The sequence below is a fragment of the Sitophilus oryzae genome, unplaced genomic scaffold (assembly GCF_002938485.1).
Source record: "Sitophilus oryzae breed Bouriz unplaced genomic scaffold, Soryzae_2.0 scaffold_499_pilon_pilon, whole genome shotgun sequence".
Classification (NCBI taxonomy): Eukaryota; Metazoa; Arthropoda; class Insecta; order Coleoptera; family Curculionidae; genus Sitophilus; species Sitophilus oryzae.
This window is the reverse complement of record NW_022147083.1, coordinates 3559642-3581995: the sequence shown is the minus strand read 5'-3', so window position 1 is coordinate 3581995 and position 22354 is coordinate 3559642. Positions and strand designations below refer to the sequence as shown.

Genomic DNA, 22354 nt, shown 5'->3' with positions numbered 1-22354 from the left:
TCACTGCCCAGGTGGAAATGTCACAACCCTGACTGGAAATATCACACTACAATAATTGTTTCACTAATTTTTAAAGAAAGTTTACAATTATTCTGAATAACTGTATTATTATTTATCAATTTCAGGTCCAATATTGCCTGCAGTATCCCATAGAATTTCATAAAGAGGTAAGTCAAATTTCGATTGTATCAATTTTATTTTAATTTTAAATCTAACACGACGCGCGACGCGACATTTGATAATATGGCAACATAGGTAGTAGATTAAATTTACAAGAAAGAAAATCCAGAAAAGATCCAGTGGTTCTCAAAATTTTAGCAAAAAATATTTTTTTGGAAATTTTCTAATTAAAATAACTCCGTTATTTTGGACTTATTTGAAAAACCATAAAGAGACAATATATTTCGTTTATCGAGATCTACTCCCTTAAAATACTTGCACTTATTTCTGGGACACCCTGTATTGGCCGGATAACTACTTAAGTTACCATAAAAAGAAATATACAGTCTCTTTCATTTGTTTTTCAACACTTTATTACACTAGTGTAATTGTTGTAATTAGTATTATTGTAGTTGTAATTTCAAATTATCAATCCAATTCATATATACTATTTATTAAAGACTTCTTAATACCAATTTAATATTTTTAGAGACATATTTTAATTCCGATAATAATCATATAATAAATAATATATAATACCCTCGATAATACCGCATGATCCAAAAAAATTGCATCCAGTTGGCTTGGAAATGAACATCTACAACGTTGCCCATATAATTTTACATATAAAATTACAGCGATTTTCATTTTATAACCATCGCTAACTCCTTTGTTTATCATATTGAGCAGAGGCCAACAATATTTATTTGGAGTTGCATAAAAACACGATTTCGTCTTTTAGTCCGACATTTAATGGTTTATAGTCGGGAATATTATTTTAACAAAAATATTAACGTAAAAAAAATATTATATTTTGTTCAAGTCTAACTGTTGGTGCCCGACTCTATGACTATATCACCGCCGCGCCGTAGAAACGAACGATTGCATTGTGATCAATTCTCACGATTCTTATGGATCTATGCAAGCCACGATTCAACTGAATGAACTGTATTGTAAGGAATGAATCAATTCTCATGACTTGAACGATCGCATTGTGATCCGATTCAATTCTCGCGCTTCTCTTTTACGGCTCATCGTTCAAATCTTATTGATCCGTCCTGTCTAAGATTCAATTGAACAAACCGTATTCTAAGCAGTGAATCGCATCACACGACTCATTTTTAATAGTCGTCCAAATAAACGACTCGTTCAATCTTTGCCCACCTCTAGTACTATAGTTCACCAGATTTTGTATCACAATACCTTGTAGAATGTAGAATGTATGGAAGAGGGGCTTAATTCACTGCGACATTTTTTACTTCCACACTGAATGCACATTTTGCTAACCATGTTAGCATCATTGGCTTCTTCTTCTTCGTACGTTAGGACCAAGTCCTGTGTTATCTTCAATGGTTCCCTTCATACCATCTTATAGGTGGTCGTCCCGGCGCCGGGCGCGGCGGTCCAGGTGTGTTGAGTGTTTTCTCCTTAGCAATTTTCGCTAACCGGTCGTTTACCATCCTGTCCACATGATCTCTCCACTCCCTTCTCCTGTTTCTTGCCCATCCTGTACTTCACATGTTTCTCTTATATCCTCACTTCTTTTCTGGTCATATAAGGTATACCCTGTAATTGATCTATGTGTTCTCATTTCTGTTGTTCTTAAGAGCCGTTTTGTTATTGTGTTTTCTGCTCTAGTCACTATTGCTAATGTCATAACCGATCTCACGCAAGCCTTATAAATTGTAACTTTGCTTCTGACGCTCATATATTTATTTCGCCAAATTATATCCCTTAAATATCCTGATATTAATGATGCCTTTGTTGTGTGGGTTTTTACTTCCTCTATGAGATTCCTAGTGCTTGTTATATTTGCCCCTAGATATTTAAATGACATCACATTACTATTGTATGGGATTTTTTTACGGATATTTGCATGCTAAAAAGTTTTGCCGTTTGTTGGAATTTATATAGAAGCTTTTGTAAGTTATCTTCGTCTTCAGATATGAGTACTGCATCGTCAACATAGCATATTATTTTTATTTCTTTATCTCCCAGTGGATATCTTCACCCAGCTTGCTTTACTTCATTTATTATTTCGTCCATTATGATGTTGAACAGGGTTGGGCTTAAGCTATCTACTTGATTCCGGTAGTTACCGCTATTTTTCTGCTTAGTTTATTGACCGCTCTTACATATGTGTAGTTCTCGGTACTCAACTCTTCGATAACTCTTATTATAAGTATTTGGCTGAATTCTCCTTTTTTGCAGTAAGTTTATGACATCAGTTAATTGGACTCTATCGAATGTCTGGGTAAGATCAATGAAGCACATAAAAGCTGTCTTATTAAACTCTATGCATCATTGGCATATGGTTAAAACTAAAAATATGAGATGTATTGTAGTTAACTAGCATTTTATTTTAACAATATTTGTTATTAAACAAAATAAATCTCTGAATACTGGAGTACAAGTAACAATTACATTTTAATTTCTAAATCTGTCATTTTCCCGCTGATAAAATCTTAAATTCCATTTAAGCAGCAGGAAATCGGCTTTGCATAAACTACCCTCTCGGAGGAAGTCGAAACGTTTAGACGTACAAATTGAATAGATAATAATTTTGCGGAGGGGAGATCTACACACTCGTTCGCGCCGCACACCCTACAGTTAACTTTGGCATGTTAGCGAAACCGTTTGGAGTTAATGGATATAAACCGCATTGAGCCATTTACATTTTGATGAGCTGAAAGTTTCTTTTGTGTCGAGAGTTTCGCCTTATGTGCGGGTCGTCGGCAAGCCGAGCCGCTCCGATATTTCGATCTCCATTCAAATGGGCCGATGGAGTGGTGGCCTCGAACCATCTATCGCTTTTAGAAGAACCATTTCTGCCTTTAATATTAGATTATTGTGTGAGTTTGGATGATGGTCCGCGGCCGGAAAGGTCAATTTATACGGAACTTGCAAGCCACTCTAGTTTAATTTATTGCAACTGGCGAGCAAATACCCTTTGTTATTTAGAAGGCAATGAATAGGCTTTTTATGTATAGTTTAGATATTTAATAATACTTAATACTATTTTTCTATTTCAAAATACTTTTTAATGTACCGGGTTTTCAAAAAAGTCCTATGGGTACTTCGCCACTTGCACTGTAAAAAAATCTACAAAATAAAATAGTTATTTTTTGGAAACACCACTACGTTAATCAAGCGGAGACCAACTTGTCAGAGATTACTAATAAAACAAATTTGCCTAACGGACAAAAATATGCTTAACGTCTCGGGAAGTATATCTTTTCCCATCGTCGGAAGCAAAAAACACAAAGAAAACAACTATTTAAAATATCTAAATACAACTATTCAAGAACACTTTAGTTTTTTTTTCAACAGATACATCTAAAAAATCGTTGATGTTTAGTTAAAATGACATTACATCAAGTTAAACTTCAAAAGTAAACTTACTTTACTTTTTTGTATCCAGATTATAGTTTCTTCAAAAAATCCTCTATGGGTATTTCGCCACTGCCAGAAAATCTACAAAATTAAATAGTTATATTTTGTAAACACTTCAGCGTTAATCCCAAACGGAAACTACTTGTCAGAAGTTAGGTTTACAGTTATACAAATTTGCCTAACAAACAAAAAAATGCTTAACGATTTGGAAAGTTTATCTCTTTCCGTCGCGTCGTCGGAAGCAAAAAAATGCAAAAAATAAAGAAAAAAAAATATTTAAAATATCTAAATTTAACTAGTCGAGAGCACTTTTTCACTAGTTTTTTAAAACAAATACGTCTACAAAAACCGTTGATTTTCTTGAAGTGGCGAAATACCCATAGAGGATTTTTTAGAGAGATGAATCCGCCACATAGGTATAGACATTTTAGATTATAGTTTGTTAGTCCAGTAATGGGCTACGCCCAATGCTGCCCGCCTAGCCAGCCATAGGTCATCGAGGGTACATTTGTGGGGGCAGACAGGACATTGGGGATGTTCCATGTCCTGAAAGGCGCCGCAGTTGCATTTGACACAATTTTTGTCCAGAAAATGGGGTTTTCTGGATAAGATTGGATTTCACTGGGGCCACCCCAATTCTGATACTGTTGAGCATTCTCCAGGTTTTCAATTCGCTAGAAACACCATTTGGTGTGTCCTTCCTAAGTGGGTAGTGGTAGGGAGATTCATCCAAAACATGACTTAGGAAACGTCGTCTAGCTTTAAGTCTACTTGGGCCGCACTCCTGGCCAAAAATTGAGTGACGAACATCACAGGTTCGCTTTAGCTTCTCAGTATGTTCATGAGCTTTTCTGCGTAAATCGGGGCTTGTAAAACTTACGGCCTTGTAAAGGTTTTCTAAGGGGTGGGTTTCATACAACCTGTCACTATTCTGCATGTTTCATTCAGGCTAATGTTCACCTTTTTGCATGGTCAGATTTACACCACACTAGGCAGGCATATTCAGCAGTTGAGAAACATAGAGATTGAGCAGAAGTTCTGACCACGATAGGTTTGGCTCCCCATTTGCTCTTTTTCAACTCATGCTGTGGCTCGCCTGTCTCTAATTCAGGTGGAATGCACTTACTTTAGTTTTGGTTGGGTTGGGTTTTAAAGAATTATTTTTGTAAAAAGTTGACATTGTTTCAGGGCGGTTTCTAGTTTCTCCTCGATACTTTCAAACCCTTTGCCTTTAACTGTTATTACTAGGTCATCTGTATATGCAAAGGTTCTAGTGTTACCACTGCAACCATCAACTCTTGCCCTTGAGCATCACGAAAAACTCTCTGTTTTGGAGTATTTGAATAAATAAATACATAAATAATAACATACATCTTTAGTTATGAGAAAAAATAATTTGTTCTAACAAATAAGTTCTAAAAAAGATATAGTTAAATTCAAAAGTTTACCGTTTACCGATTTCTATTCATGCAAGTGTATAATTCCTGAAATGTCTTGTAATAACTGCAATAGAGTATATAATGGACTTACTGAATATACTGATAAAAAATTGTCAAAATATGCTTAGTTCTCAAGTTTCGCAACACTGATATTTTTAGATTTTTATGTTAAACCCTATAATAACCATATAATATTATGTAATAAACATAAGAGTGTTTATGAATCCTAAAATAGCCTTACCTGTATATTTCATAATAACCTTCAATCAAATATTCTTCAGTCAAAAACCATCCATTTTGTTGACTTATAGAAAAACACAAATTTTTATATAAAATGTAATTAATTTGTTTACTTAATAGAGAAAAGTATACCTACCATACAAAATTTTTCATATAAAATTTAATTAATGTCAGAGAATATTGCAGCACTTAAACTGCATCTTAACTTGTCTATTCCTTTAATAAGATCTTCAAATATAGGTAGAGCTTAATTGAAAAAGTAATTTATGTGGATGTATGTTACATTTGTACTATTTTGAGTAATTGGCTTTCGAAAGAAGTAAAGTAACTCGTAAACGAAGCCATAAATTTCTTGGTATAATGAAAACTGTGCTACTTTCCACTAGCTAACTTTAAACTTCTTTTCATACATGGCTACATTGTAATTGAAATTTATTTACCTAGTTTTTATACATTTGTTGCTCATAGCAAAAATGTTTATTAGTTGTAATTAGTGAAATCTTTATTTCTATTATACCGGGTGATTCTCAAGAGCCAATCTATATAATTTTTTTATTTTTTTCAGATAAAAAAAGAAATTTTGGTACTTTAGTATATACATAAATCAAGATTGGTGGATGTATTCAATTGTATTCAGTCACTTCCTGTTACACCAGAAATGACTACAAGTTTTGGGTTTTAAATGACACCTTCGGTATTTTTTACTTTATCTGATAGCAAATGATACTCTAAAAACAATGACATATTATCATATTTCAAGTTTAGACATTTTCGCATATGATTTATTTGAAATTGTAACATGCAGTTCATAGCAACAATTTGACTTGAAATACCAAGTGTGTGGTATCAAACTATTCGTAAAAAATGCTAATTAATCACCTTCGTTCTATTTCATAAAGCTGAGATATGGTTAAAATACGATTTGGACATCTTTTAACCGGCCAGAACAAGACACAAAAAACTTAAGACGATCAAATCGATATCTCCAAGGCTTCTTTATTAAGAATAAGTTTTAACGCAGCCATGCCACTCTAAATTGAAATTGAAACTACGATTTTTTAAGCAAAAATGTCAAAAGTTGACATATGATATGTCTAATATCCAGAGTGTCATTTTCTATCGAATAAAGTAGAAAAATGCCGAGAGTGCCCTTTAAAAATTAAAAGTAAAAAAAAAATCCGGTAAAATAGGATGTGGCCGAAAACAATTGAATAAGTCAGTCATTCCTAATTTATGTCATATACTAACATACCAAATCTCGTTTTTTTATCTTTAAAAATAAAATAGTTATAGAAGTGAGCCACATTTTAAAAACACACGGTATATATTTAGAATCAGTATTATTTGCGTTCTTATACTACTTAAAGTATTTTATAGCAATTAATTTACAAAAATAAACCAAATAATGCTATATTTGTATAAATATATACATATAGTAGAAGTTAATATCAGAGGAAATGTTAATTCAATTATTTTGATTTAAAAGCAAAACGTATTAATTATATTAAACTTGCAGTTTGTATATGGCTAGTGTCTTCAATGTGACAACAATCTAATCTAGTAATTTACTCTACAGCTAGTAATAATAAAGTAAACCAATAATATAGAGTGTGATATAAATTAGATAGCAATATAATCATTTAAAACCTATCAAATGTAAAAACTCAATATTTCATAAATGTACCTATTTTTATATATATTTTTATATGCCTAAAAATACCTTTTGTTTCTAGTAGGTATATTAATATTACGACAAAAACTATTATATTTTAACATTGACAATTATTACCAACAATGGTTCAATTATTTTTATCTTTTAAATAATGTATAAAAAGGCATCCAAACATATTACCTAAAACATAAAAATTAAATGGTATTTAAAATAACAGATTTGTCTATTGTTTTCTGTTGGTTATATTCATATGCTAATTTAATTCTATTCACAATTTCAGTGCGAATATGGTTTTTTACATGCAACACTGGAAACGTTCCATTCATTCTATTCGTAGATTAATGATCAAAGATCTATCATATATGACCGAATTATGTTTGTTATTGTTATGCTTAACTTTTTAAATTTACGTCTCAATACGTAACTTATGCGTAAATTAACTTAAACAGAAAACATAATTAATCAAAGATAATGTTTTATATTGTCTATTCCGAATATATCGACTTTATAATGTTTTTTTTTCTTGGCTTTAGGTCGTTGGGGTTGCAACGATCTTACTGGATTTTGTTCATTATTTTATTTTTATGACGACGTTTCGACACACACAGTATATGTATTTTCAAGTCTCTTTAAGTACATAAAAAACAGTCAGTTAAAATCACAAAGATAAAATATCAAAATAAAAGGTCTTGCCTTGAACGTAGATTCCTACAGGATTAAAATTGTTAAATACTGGGCAAAACCACAATTACACATATTAAACTATTATTTTAATTGTTTAGGGACATCACACTTTAGCATAGAGCACGTATTTTCTACCACCTACAACCTTATACTTTTGACATTTTAACTGACTGTTTTTTATGTACATAAAGATACTTGAAAAGACATATACTGTCGAAACGTCGTCATAAAAATAAAATAATGAACAAAATCCAGTAACATCTTTGCAACCCCAACAACCTAAAGCCAATAATAAAAAGAAAAAAAAATATACTATACTAGGTTAAAGAATAATAATAATAATAGCTCCCGTATATAGCGTTTAACGCCTTGGGAGTAGCAAGGTACAGCTTGCTATACTAGAGCCGTTCGGTATACAAGGAAGGTAATGTGGCTAGCACTACGCTTCAACCGCCTATTATTACCTCAGGATTGTGAATCCCAAGTACTCATTTAAGGCTGAGTCGACCTAGGTACCCAAACTATTTTTATTTTAATAAAAATAGTCGGCTGATGAAATACCGAGTGTGGGAATCGAACCCACACCTTGAGATTGGTAGACGAGAGCCTGTACCTGTACGCCGCCGGGCACCTTTCAGGTCAAAGAAACGAAACAAAAAAAACTTTATCATGTTTTTATGCTAATTTATACCTTTTATATTCTTTATTAATTAGTTAGGAATTGAACTCATAAGCACTATAATTTGAAGATGGGAATATAGAAATAATTAGGAAATAATGAAAGGTGATACCGTATGATCGAAAAAAAACGGCGTCCAGTTGACGTGGCAATAAACATCAATAACATTCCCCATATAATTTTACATATAAAGTGACAACGATCTTCATTTCATAGCCATCGCTGCAACGCCGTTTTTATTTCGATAATCTTGCAGCATAAAAAAGAATTGTTAAATATAGATAATATAATCGAGTTTTTAACTTGCAAACGGCTTTACATTAAAATCTGTTGTTTTTAATTAAATTTTGAAAACTTGATCTTAGTGTAATTATTACAATTGATTGCAAATAATATTTTACAGTGTGAATAAAATTTCAGAAAACCCTTTGTATCAAATTTTCACCCCGATCTTTTTATACAAACTACGGGCAGTAGTGATTCAATGTATATAGGGTCCGGCAATAGTACGACGGGCATCTGCAGCTCCTAGAATAAACTTGAGAATTTTGTTTACGTGTAAACCTAAAGTATGTACCAGGATGTATTTCAGGAAGATATTTGCAGGTCAAAACCAAACACCTACAGGTTGGCTGAAAAAAGTGTAAGTCGGAATGATTTTTTTAAAATGGAATGCCCTGTATATTATTGCATTTTTCTGTTGCATCTGAAGATGGTTTAGTTTCAATAGTTTCAGCCCTGTATATTATTTTTTAATAAATGGAGAATTAAAAAATGAACTTTTGATTGAAAAATCTTTGAAAATGATTTTTTATATTTAGAGTATTTTAAAATTTTTAACGGTTTCGCATATACTTGCGGGATTATCTCATATGGCTCTTTCAACGATAAAATACAAGAGAAAAATCATTGGGTGGCTTTAATAAAAATTTACTGTGGACAATGCCACATGAAATAAACAACCGGGAATATCTGAAACGTTTCTCGAAACATTTACCGTGACAATTCCAATGACAATAAAAAACTAGCAACCAATCACGGCTTGTCTCGGTCGATTTCGATCTGTTTCGGAGTTTGCAGCCGAGATAAGCGAAGATTCCCAGCAACATAAGAAAAGCATTGGGTTTACTTCTGAAAGGATTTCGAGAAATTTTTCGTCAAATTTTTTCCGAAATATTTCCAGAAATATTTCATGAAACATTTTGGGCATAGTGTAAAAAATGTTTGACATTAGCAATTACACTGGGGAACAATTTGAAAAATAATTTCTGTTGAGTTCAATATTTAAGCTGTTTTATAAGTAAATTGACATGCTAATTCCATAACTGTATTTAGTTTTTTTCTATCACGTCTAGTTTTTTCCCTACAGTTGTTGTGCATGCGACTACGCTTCGCAGGATTGAATGCGAATCACAGAAGTCACTTCTGCTCTCCTACCGGCGATTACGGCGAAGCTTCTTCAACTAGGAGTGGGGCCGTGAGTGACGTTGCGTCATCCAAAACTAATCTATACGGTTCAATCCCAATAGGTCATTCAGTTTATTTGCGCGAAGAATATGGGGATATAAAGAAAGTCATTGAATTGTTGCAATATAACATGCACCAATGGATCATCTGTGTTGACCTTAAAATGGTCTGTTTCCTACTTGGCCAGCAACGCGAATATACCAAGTATTCCTGGTTTATGTGCATGAGGGACAGCAGAGCTTGTGAGAAGCATTGGGTGCAATCGAACTGGCGTTGAGAAAAATGCATTCTTCGTAAAAAATGTTGCTTGTTCTAAAATGGTTAATCCTGTTTCTTCTTCTTCTTCTTCTTTCTCAGCCTGGTCCCATTCAATGTTGGATATAGGTCTCTTCTAGGTTTTTCCATGCTTCGCGATCTCTAGCCAATCTTACCCATTATCTCCCTGCCACTGCTCTAACGTCATTGACCCATCTCTTTTTTGGTCGGTCCACACTTCTTGTTGTTCCCCTAGGTCTCCATAGAATGACTTTTTGGGGCCATCGGTCTGGATCCTGTCTTGCCACATGTCCTATCCATTGCCACTTCAGACTTGCCACTCTTTTAACAACATCTGTTTTGTTTTTTGATGTATGTAGGTGTGTTAGGTACTTTTTCCCTAATGGTGACTCCCAACATGATTCTTTGTGCTACTCGTAGTTGTTCTGCTGTTTTTCAGGTAATTGCCATAGTCTCTAAGCCTAAGTAAGCACAGGTAGAATGCAGCTGTCGTAAGCCTTTTTCTTTAGGTTGATGGGCACCTTTTTATCCTTGAAAATATCGCTCATATTTTTAAATACTACCCATGCCAAATGGATCCTGCGTTTGATCTACGTATTTTGGTTCTTTTTACCTAGCTTGATTTTATGACCTAAATATATATAATGGTCTACGTTTTCAATAACAACGTTGTCTACGGTTATGAATATTGTTGCTCGTTATCTTGGTCTTCTTCAAGTTCATTTTAAGGCCAATTTTCTGGAATTGGTCATTTAGCTGCTTTAGCATGGTGTTCAGTTCTTGAATGTCGGTGCTCAGCAAGACAATGTCGTCCGCGAACCTAAGATGGCTAAGGTGTACCCCATTGATGTTTAGACCTCTATTTTCCCATTCTAATTTATTGAAGACATTTTCCAGTGCCAGTGTAAATAACTTGGGAGAGATGGTATCTCCTTATCTCACGCCCTTGTCGAGTGGTATTTTTTCTGTTTTGAGGTCACCATCTAATTTAACTTGGAAGGTTGCATTATCATAGATATTTTTAATAATAGAATAATATTTTGAATCGATTCTCGCGTCCTCCATTGCAGCTAGAAATGATCAGGTTTCGATGCTGTCAAATGCTTTTTGGTAGTCTACAAAGGCTAAATGTAGGGGTATATTGTATTCAGTTGTTTTGTCAATGATTGTTTTAATTGTTTGTATATGATCGATGGTACTAAAACCTTTTCGAAAGCCTGCCTGTTCTATTAGCTGATAGGGATCTAGTTTCGTAGTCAGTCGGTTGTTGATAATCCTAGTGAAGAGCTTGTGTAGGTGCGAGAGAAGGCTCTAGTTCTCTATATTTTTATAATCTCCTTTTTTGTATAATTGCACAACTTCTGCGTTTTTCCATGCGTCCGGGATTCTACCCTCCATCAGACATTTATTTAACAATACTTCCACGGCGTCCACGTCGTAATGGTTTTCCGTCCATCTTCAGCATTTCAGATGTAATGCGATCTTCTCCTGGGCTTTTGCCATTTTTTATTTGTTGAAGTGCGTATTTAATTTCTGTGGTTCATATTTCTGGCATATCTTCTGTAATAAATCCTGTTTATACTTCCAAATTTCCATACTGTTTTAGAGTAAATTAAGAAAAACATGAAAATATGTTTGCATTTTTCCAAAGTTCTAATAATTAAAACGCGTTTCTATTGGTGATATCCATTCGATTTCATTCTTTGATAGACGGCTGTTATTAATTTTGATTAATGTCATATTCTTTTCAGTTGTTAAAGTATCATATTTTCCGATAACTATCAGCACCCGTTCCGTAGTATTGAACTAAATAAATTTTGCTTCTTTAACATTTTAGAACAAAAAAAACATTACATTAATTAAAATTCTATGAATACATACATACATACATACTTCTATGAATAACAACTTATAATTCTATGAATAACAACCTATCAAAAAATGAAAACTACGTTATACTACCATAGAAACGCGTTTTGATTTTTAGGACTTCAACCATATTTTCATGTTTTTCTTAATTTTCTCTAAAACGGTATGGAAATTTTGAAAAGTATAAACAGGATTAACCATTCTAGAACAAGCAAACATTTTTTGAAGAATGCATATGCATTTTTCTCAAAATGTAAACAATAAATATGTTTTTCGGGGACATACTGTATAAGAATATTGAAATATATCAATTAAGTCTTAACTGATAACTGAATATTAAAGCTAATAAAATTTTTGATACTCCCTGTATAAAAACAAAAACAAGAAAATGCCAGTGATCTCTACATTAGCAGGTAAATCATAATATTTAAATTACGGTTTGTCCCTCAATGGTGGCTGTCGGAAAGCCTAGCTAATTTGAAGTATATTAAATTCCTCCTGAAATACCAAAGTAAAAATTCTCCTACGGAAATTTAATGAAATATAAACCGACATAACAATGGAATTAGCGCTTAATATCGGTGACTATATTGAACTAGTAAATTTGGGTGTTATTTAAAGAATTTCATAGCTGAAATCTCGCACAATACAACGTCACAAAGTAAGCATTCCGTTTATTTGGAATGCGTGATCCGTTTTATTACGGAATATTGTTACTTGGACAAAACGTAATTTTGAGAAACTAATATTCTAGAAATGCGACAATGTGAAAAGGCAAAGAAAGTATTATACTTTTATATCGACATCGATACGTTTTATACACCTTCGCAGTTGCGCATAAGTGCCTGCATATTTCCTGTAACAAATCTTAATCTGGTTTGCCAAAGAACCTTATTTTTGTACATACAAAAGCAAGAAATATTTTTCAGTTAGGTACTATTATTTTTATAATCCTGTTTTAAAGCTATAGGTTTATTTAGAATCAAGATAACAATCTATTACACAGGGTGTCCCAGAAATAAGTGCAAATATTTTAAGGGGCGGTAAATTTGGTCAAAAGAGACATAGTTTCTCCAAAAAATCCTCTATGGGTATTTTGCCACTGCAAGAAAATCTACAAATTAAAATAATTAATTTTTGTAAACACTTCTGTAAATCACATCTGGAGACTTTTTAGTAATGTATGGCAATCGCTTCTTTGATTTTAAAGAACATAACATAAATAAACGTAACATACCTACGTAAAAATTAAAAATAGTAATACAGAAAGTTTGGGGTTTTTTGGTTTTACCTTATTAAGTAATTGTTATCAGGTAGTAATTGTTAATTTTGAAGTTTAACTTGATATAATGTCATTTTAACAGAACGTCAACAGTTTTTGTAGACGTATCTGATTTAAAAAACTAAAGTGTTCTCGAATAGTTAAATTTAAATATTCTAAATAGTTTTTTTCTTTATTCTTTGTATTTTTTTGCTTCCGACGACTGAAAGAGATAAACTTTCCGAAACGTTAAGCATTTTTTTGTTCGTTAGGCCAATTTGTATAACTGTAGTAAACATAACTTCTGACAAGTAGTTTCCGGTTGAGATTAACGCAGAAGTGTTTACAAAAAATAACTATTTTATTTTGTAGATTTTCTTGCAGTGGCGAAATACCCATAGAGGATTTTTTGGAGAGATGAATCCGCCACATAGGTATAGACATTTTTTAGACATAGCTCCTCTTTACCATTTTTAAAATAAATTGAAAATAACCGAGTTATACTTAATTTTGAAAATTTATAAAAATACAACATTTCGGCTTGTTCGCCACCCACTGTAGCCACATCGACTAGAGAGACTTAAAACATCCTTGCAAGATTCCACACCATCCAAGAGGTTTTGCAAAGGTGTACCTACAATAATTTCCAATTTTTGCGCTACATCTCTAGCAGAATTTATGTAAAATAATGCCTGTCCCTAGTTTGCACCGCTGAAATTTTGGTAGTACCGTGAATGCCGTTCGATGTGGTGGCGCAGGGTTGCCATTTACATTATTCTTTGAATGTTATTGATAACTTTCCTGAATGTTGCATATTTTGAGCACAGTCTGGTGTGTGTTTATTTTTTGTCATCAGAAAATAATCTCTGGCAGAACTTTAGAAAGATACTCGGATTTTTCGACACTTCTATTTCAATCACGGTGAGAAGTTCCAGAGTGGTTTATTTTCATCTATCTAGAAAAAGTTGTTTTACATCGTATATGGCGGAGAATAGCCCTGCGTATTGTGTACCTTACCATCTTAAGAGGAAGAATTGACATTTTGGGAGAAGATTTTGAGAGAAGTTTTTTTGAGAAGATTTATGTTATTAACAGCAGTAGTTTTTTTGTAAGCAGCAGTATTTTGGAGAGAAGTTTTTTTGAGTATTTTTTTGAAAAACAAAAGCAGAAGTTTTTTGAGCAGTTTTTAGATTTTTTTTTAGTGGTTCCGTGAAAGTTCTCTGTTGGAGCATGGGGCGCTATTCTGGGGCGCTATTCTGTACAATTGTCGGTATCGGCAAGTTACCGACAGCTATCGGTACGTACGGCCAATGAGCGTTGTGTTGATTGTTGTTGTCATAGTTACCGATCGGCCCTATGACAGATATCGCAAATATGTACCGACGACTCTCGGTATCTCTACCGTGAAGTTGCCAAGGCCACGGTAGAGATACCGATTTTCGTCGGTACAAATTTGCGATATCTGCCATAGGACCGATCGGTAACTATAGCAACAACAATTAACACATTTTTACTGTATACAAATACGTATCGAGAGCTGTCGTAACTTACCGATACCGACGATTTTACAGAATAGCGCCCCTGGCGAGTTTCCCCCTTTTCGAAGTTTTCTGATGGGTTGGAGCAGTTATGTCATAGGTCAAAATGGGTCTAAGAATCACCTCATAAATACTAACATCCACTATATTAGTGACTTATTTAAACAAACACTCTGTATAAAAGTACGATTAATTTATTTTACTTATATAATCTACATCACTTTCCGGATCATACTTGCTGGCAACATTCTACAGCTTCAGAACATGATGGACTGCATCGTTAACAGTACGGATTGCACATCAATATTAATCAAAATAAACTTGTATTTTCCAAAACACAGGAAAATGCTCTCCTCAGAATTAACAAGGTGGTAGAACCAGTATCGTCCATAAAATATCTAGGAGCCCTCGTTAACCACGCTTGCGACCCCAAAACTGAAATTTTGGCGAAGATCGAACAGGCCATACGTACTTTTGATTGCATGAAACCACTCTTCTCCAGCCGAGATCTATGCCTCGAACTGCGCATACGTGTGTGGCGTTGCTACATCTTTCCAGTATTTCTCTACGGCTCTGAAAGTTGGACACTCCATCAGACATTGGAAAATCGTATTAACGCTTTTGAGATGTACTTGTATCACAGATTAGGTATCCTATAAGTATACAGATAAAAATCTTGTCCCTAATTCGTGGTACGAAAATTGTTTTTTATGACGATGTGCAAACGAGTCAAATTTCCTGTGCGCAAAAATAAACTCGCGTAAAATAACAATAAACAGCGTAATAGAGAGATATCGCTAAACCGAATAGCGTGCATGGACGTTAATAAGACCAGGTGTTATTTCCTTTACGTGAGGTGGTATTAACTCTCTTCATTTATAGTTATCGGATCGGAAAGAATTCTGATCGCGTCGCGTCCGCTATTTAAACTTAACCTAACTTTGAATTTAAAACTTTGAAATTGTTTTGTTTACTAGGTATTTTAAAACTAAAGGGCTAAAGTGCTTATTTCCAGTGCTTTATTGTTCAACGTCTGCGAATGGGTTTAGGATAACAAGCAACAAATTCTCTTAGAAGGGCAAAGTCGGCATCTGCTGTAAACCTAAGACTCTTTATAGGTTCTTTAGTATTGGAAGAGGTGGAATCCATATTTTGGGCCATATTTATTTAATTAAAACTAATCCCAGCTACTTAAATATCAAATTACCTAATAAAACTAAAGCAATAATTCAAAACAATTGAAAGCTAAAATAAAAGATCTCGCCGGCCGGCTCCGGTTGTCAAATACCCGCACATGCCCATTTAAGCAATTTTTAAACGTTATCAGAGGTTATTTAGAAAGAGCGCTTGGTGTAATTGATCCGCAAATTACGTCAGGCGGTAACGTTATTAGCGGGTGTTGCGTTGACTCGCGTATATCGTAACCATGATAAGGTACGCGTAAATACTGGATGACGCTATTCGGTTTTCCGATATCTCTCTAATAACTGTGCCGGTCAGGCGCTGTGCACAATTTTAGAGGCCATAAATGGGCGTGCTATGTGCGCAAACTAGTCACCTAACTAGTGCCCGATTCCGAAAATTGGTACCACGAAAAACAATGAAGAAAAAACAAAGATAATCTGTATAATCTGTGCTTGTATCATCGAATGCTGTGTGTATTCTGGATGGATAGAGTAACAAATTAGGAGGTGCTCAGGCGGATGGGAAAAGATAAAGAGTACCTATAAACAGTTAAGGAAATGAAGTTAGAGTACGTCGGCCACTTGATGAGGGGTGAACAATACGAGGTACTCAGACTGGTCATTGAAGGTAAAATTGAAGGTAGGAGATCAGAGGGAAGAAGTCAAAACTTCTGGCTTAAGGATCTGCGTTGTTGGTTCGGAAGAACATCTATTGAAAATGGTGCAGTGTTACGCGCCATCATAGTTAGTTGGATCGCCAACCTCCGAAGGGAGACGACGACCTAAGGTGAAAGAAGAAGAACGTGACACGAGGAAGCTTTTGACCGGCCCGGCCGTTGCCTTTATGTTTACATCAATTTGGCTGTGTTAAATTATTATAAACCCAAGTCAGCCGAAATTATAGTCTTGGCAATAGTTACAACAATGAATAAGTACAATTACTAAAATCGTTATGGCGAAGCTACGCCCGGAGAATAAATAAACAGATCCAGAATTTCGCCATTATCGTGGTCCATTATGCTGCGCTTTGCCCCTAATATAATTTATAAAGTTTACAATGAAATATAAATGATGCCTGTTTTCTGGTACATATTTTCCCGGCCGTACACAGTTCGGCCATTAGTCGAAACTCTGGAGACTCATGCAGGAGCGTATCCGTTCTGTTATTTTTGACGTTTATTTTAACGCGTATTTTCGTTTTTCTTTTCGATTCCTGGTAAACAATTTCATCATTATAGGCGTAGCAGTGAAATACGGCAAGTGTTAAAAAAATTAAGATATTGTTTTCAGGAAAATTCGAACGACAATATAAATAAATAATATTATTACTACAGAGTATTTACGAAGATTAAGCTGAAATAATTTTATAAGGAAAGAGAAATAAACTACAAAACAATTAATTATCGCATATATTCATTTTTTCGACAGGGTGTCCCAATATGCCATGGACTTAGAACTACTACGTATTTTTGGAGTTACTGATAACAAATGACATCTCTTTCATGCCTCTTACAATGGGCAAAAAATGTTATAGCCATTTAAGTGGTACAAAAAATGCCAAGACTCTAAGTGAATATTATATTAATTTTTACTTGTTATGGTGTATAGCGATTTATTGATTTTTTTAGAAAACTTTTTATTCGACGTTTTATAGAAAACTAAGTATAGACTTGGAAAAAAGTATTGAAAGATTTGGAATCAATAAAACGCTAATCCTCCCTATTTATCTTTTTCAATGTTCTTAGAGTTCTAAAAATATATCTTCATATACCGTACTTTAGTGGGGAGTGGTTATAAATAGCAATTCTGTAGGATCATATCTAGTAAACAAGAAAATGGTCGTAAACATATCCTAAGCTGAGCTGCTTGAAGAAAAAAATATTTTTTTTCCAAAGCAACTGTTAAAATTGCCTTATATCTATCAAAAATAGTAGATAAAATAGTACTTTAACCACAAGGGTAGATTGCTTAAAAACGATACTTTAATAGCGAGGATAGGTTAAAAACTTTATTTCTTCTCGGGCGTTTTTTAATTGTTTCCATTTTTGAAAATTTTTGTATACCTTTTTATAAGATATTCGGGATTTAAATGGAAGTAGTTTGGATATGGCGTTTGTCGCCTCAGCCTGAATATCTGTTGGTAATTTACTTATTTCGTTTTAAGTTATTTCTGGGTCCAATTCAATCAGCAATCGACACGAAAGAGAATTAAAAAATATTGACTCAAAACTGAAAACTAAAGAGACACACAGTTTTATTTATTTTTTATATACAGCACAATATTTTTTTCTACTCGTAATAAATTCCTTGAAATAATAATTTCTGAATATTTTTTAAAACGTAACTCGCTATGGAAAAAAAATGTTTTATACACGACGATAAAATTGCATTATCATCTCCCGAAATTAATTCACTCCCGATTACCATTTTGTCGTCTTAAAAAATAACTATTTATTTAGGCAATATTTATATTCGACCTCTTCAACATGTTTATTACAAACGGATTGTCAATAACTCATTGTCATAGAAATCCAGATATACATAAATATCTCGATAAATATACTTTTAATATGCATCCATAGGTTATGAATTAAAGGCAGAATTAAATTTTCTTATAAATTTGATTTACTTTATACAGGGTTCGGTAATAGTGCGTCGGGCATCTATAGTTCCTAGAACTAACACTAAAAAACTTGGGAAATTTGGTTTCAGTCCAAACCTAAAGTAAGTACTAGGATGTATTTCAGGAAAAACATTTGATTTCTATTAGGTGGCTCAAAAAGTGTGAGTGGATCGGAATGATTTTTTTCCAAATGGAACACTCTGTATAGTATTGCATTTTTGGCTTCCTTTCAAGTCACTTTTTATAATCCTGTTACTCATAAGATACAGGGTCCGGCAATAGTGCGTCGGGCATCTGTAGCTCCTAGAATAAAAAACTTGAGAATTTTATTTAAGTGCGAACCTAAAGTATGTGCCAGGATGTATTTCAAGAAAATATTTTAACTTCTATAGGGTGGCTCAAGAAAGTGTGAGTGGACCTTGATGATTTTTTTTAAATGGAACACCCTGTATATTATTGCATTTTTGGCTTCCTTTCAGATCACTTTACATAACCTTAAGATATGAATAAATATATTTTGATAGTTTCAGAGATATTAAAAAATAAATCAAAAATATATATTTTTCAGCCATTTTTAAAAAAATTATTAAAAATACAAGAGTTGTCCTGAAATCAAAACTATATTAGGTATTTACTTTAGATGGTCTGTACTTACTTTGCTATAAATATAAAAGTCATAAATTATACAGAATGTTCAAAATTCTGCGCCAAACTTTCTAAAATATAAAATAATTTTTCCTCATTTTTTTGAATGGAACACCCTGTATATTATTTTTTCAATAGACGGAGATATAAAAAATGAACATTTTTTGTATTTAGAGTATTTCAAAATTTTTAACGGTTTCGCAGATATTTGCGGTTTTATATTTCATATGGAATTTTCCACAGTAAATTTTTATCAAAGCCACCCAATGATTTTTCTTTCGTATTTTACCATTGAAAGCGCCATATGAAATAATACTGCGCGTATCTGCGAAACCGTTCAAAATTTTGGAATACTCTAAATACAAAAAATGTTCATTTTTTAACCCTCCATCTAATAAAAAAATAATATACAGGGTGTTCCATTTAAAATAACAAAGAAAAATTATTTTATATTTTAGAAAGTTTGGCGTAGAATATTGAACATCCTGTATGATATACGATTACCATATTTATAACAAACTAAGAACAGACTATCTAAAGTAAATACCTAATATAGTTTTGATTTCAGAACAGTTCTTGTATTTTTAATAATTTTTTTAAGAAGGGCTGAAAAATACATATTTTTCATTTATTTTTTAATATCTCTGAAACTACCGAAATATATTTATTCATATCTTAGGGTTATGTAAAGTGATCTGAAAGGAAGCCAAAAATGCAATTATATACAGGGTGTTCCATTTAAAAAAAATCATCCAGGTCCACTCACACTTTTTTGAGCCACCCTATAGAAGTTAAAATATTTTCCTGAAATACATCCTGGTACATACTTTAGGTTTGCACTTAAACAAAATTCTCAAGTTTTTTATTCTAAGAGCTACAGATGCCTGACGCACTATTGCCGGACCCTGTATAAGTAACTATAGATGATTTCGATAGTTTCAGGGATATTAATAAATAAATAAAAAATATATAATGTTTCAGCCTCTCTTAAGAAAATTATTAAAAACACAAGAACTGTTAATATAGTAAACTACGCCAAACTCTTTAAAATATAAAATAATTTTTCTTCGTTTTTTAAATGGAATACCCTGTATACTATTTTTCAATAGATGGGGAATTACAAAAATCAACACTCTTCTGTATTTAGAGTATTTCGGAAATTTTAAGTTTTGCAAATATTGGCGGTTTTATATTTTATATATTTTATATGGCACTATATTTTATATGGTTTTATATTTTACACAGTAAATTTTCAATCAAAGCGAAGCAATGATTTTCTTCTCGTATTTTACCGTTGAAAGAGACATACGAAATAATACTGCGTGTATCCGCGAAACCACTAAAAATTTTGAAATACTTTAGATACAAAAAATGTCTATTTTTTAATTCCCCATCTAATAAAATATTAACATACATGTTCCATTTAAAAATACAAAGAAAAATTATTTTATATTTTAGAAAGTTTGTCGTCGAATTTTGAACACCCTACATTATTTAAGAATACGGTATTTATAGCAAATTAAGTTATAAACCATCTTAAGTAAATACGTTAAAGTTTCGATTTTAGAACAGTTTTTGTATAATTTGTAATGATTTTTTAAGGAAGGTTGAAAAATATATATTTACCGATATCTTATGATTATGTAAAGTGATCTGAAAGGAAGCTAAAAATGCAATAATATACAGGGTTATTCCATTTAAAGAAAATAATTCCGATCCACTCACATTTTTTGGGCCACCCTTTAGGAGTTAAAACATTTTCTTGAAATACATCCTAGAACATACTTCAGGTTTGCACTTAAAGAAAATTTTTTATTCTAGCAGCTATAGATGACCGACGCACTATTGTCGGACCCTGTATATTTTTGTGATTTTTGTGTTTTATCATTTTTTTAAATTGCTTTCATTTGAAGAATATAATACTAATTCACCACGATACACTATAACACTCTTACTTTTTAACACTAGATGTGGAATTTGCTAACCATATTAGCTTCATCAGCGGACGATTAAAACTATGAGTTTTTCGTATCCATTACTTTTTGACCAAATTAATTCTCAATCACTATACGCTGAACGAATAATTCTGATTGAAAATATGTATTTTTGAAGTCAATTAGAAATACTGACACTCTTAAATCTTTTGTCCAGACGACGCGCGAAACCGATAAAGGCGCCGGCGCGGCGCCGCCAAAAACTGCCGAAATTTGTCTTATTGAGTCCCATTCTATTACAACTGGTCTTCAGAAAAATTCTAACGTGCCATTTCCACATGTGTTATTACCTTTCATCACATTTATATTCATCAGTATATTTTCAAAAATAACTCAAAAGTAAGTTTTTGAATTATGGTTACATTATTAAAGTTCCTATTTAGTGTGCAAGGAAAGAATTTAATTATAATTAAATAATAATATTAAAATAGAGTTTGGTAAAATTAATTATACACGAGACTTTAGCACACAGTCCAAATCAACTTGTTTCATATTTTAATTACAGCTAAACTGTCTCTGTTTGATATAAATTTAATACGCCTCCGTACGAACGCGTTGTGTTTTTCGTCTTGGGGATTGAGAAATAACATCAAACGCCTACCTCTGCTTGCCATTGAATGTGCTGTCCAGTCAGTTTGGTCAGCCGTTTCGCACATACATAAACAGGTGCACAAAGAAAAAAGTTAATTAATATTTATTTATAAATAACTCTGGTATGAAATATTTTTGTAACAATAATAGGAATTTTAAATTATTTAATTTATTGAAATATTTTAGTGTCTAGCCTCAATCAATTCTTTTTGGCTTCCTAAAGACTCCTCACAATATACGGAATGGTGTAACAGTAATAAGGATATATATGAATGTTATAAAAAGAATTTTTAATTTTATTTCAATAAAAATAATGTTTAGTAGTTCTTATCAAATATTGGTACTGTATTCTATTGTCTGATTAGTTCTAGTATGTTTTTAATTTTAGATCTTTTTAACATAATTTATTCACGTATGATTGTATTCTTCTCAAATATTTTGTAACAATAATAGGAATTTTAAATTATTTAATTTATTGAAATATTTTAGTGTCTAGCCTCAATCAATTCTTTTTGGCTTCCTAAAGACTCCTCACAATATACGGAATGGTGTAATAGTAATAAGGATATATATGAATGTTATAAAAAGAATTTTTAATTTTATTTCAATAAAAATAATGTTTAGTAGTTCTTATCAAATA

At 32.7% G+C, this 22354-nt stretch overlaps 1 protein-coding gene across 2 annotated transcripts in view; it reads left to right on the top strand.

Moving 5' to 3' along the window:
* LOC115886861 (poly(rC)-binding protein 3) overlaps positions 1 to 22354 on the top strand; it is a 713764-nt gene that overhangs the window by 331523 nt on the left and 359887 nt on the right. For both annotated transcript variants that reach the window (XM_030906168.1, XM_030906167.1), the window contains exon 5: positions 126 to 167. The gene's annotated coding sequence lies outside the window, so the exon portion shown is untranslated. The remainder of the gene's footprint in view (positions 1 to 125; positions 168 to 22354) is intronic.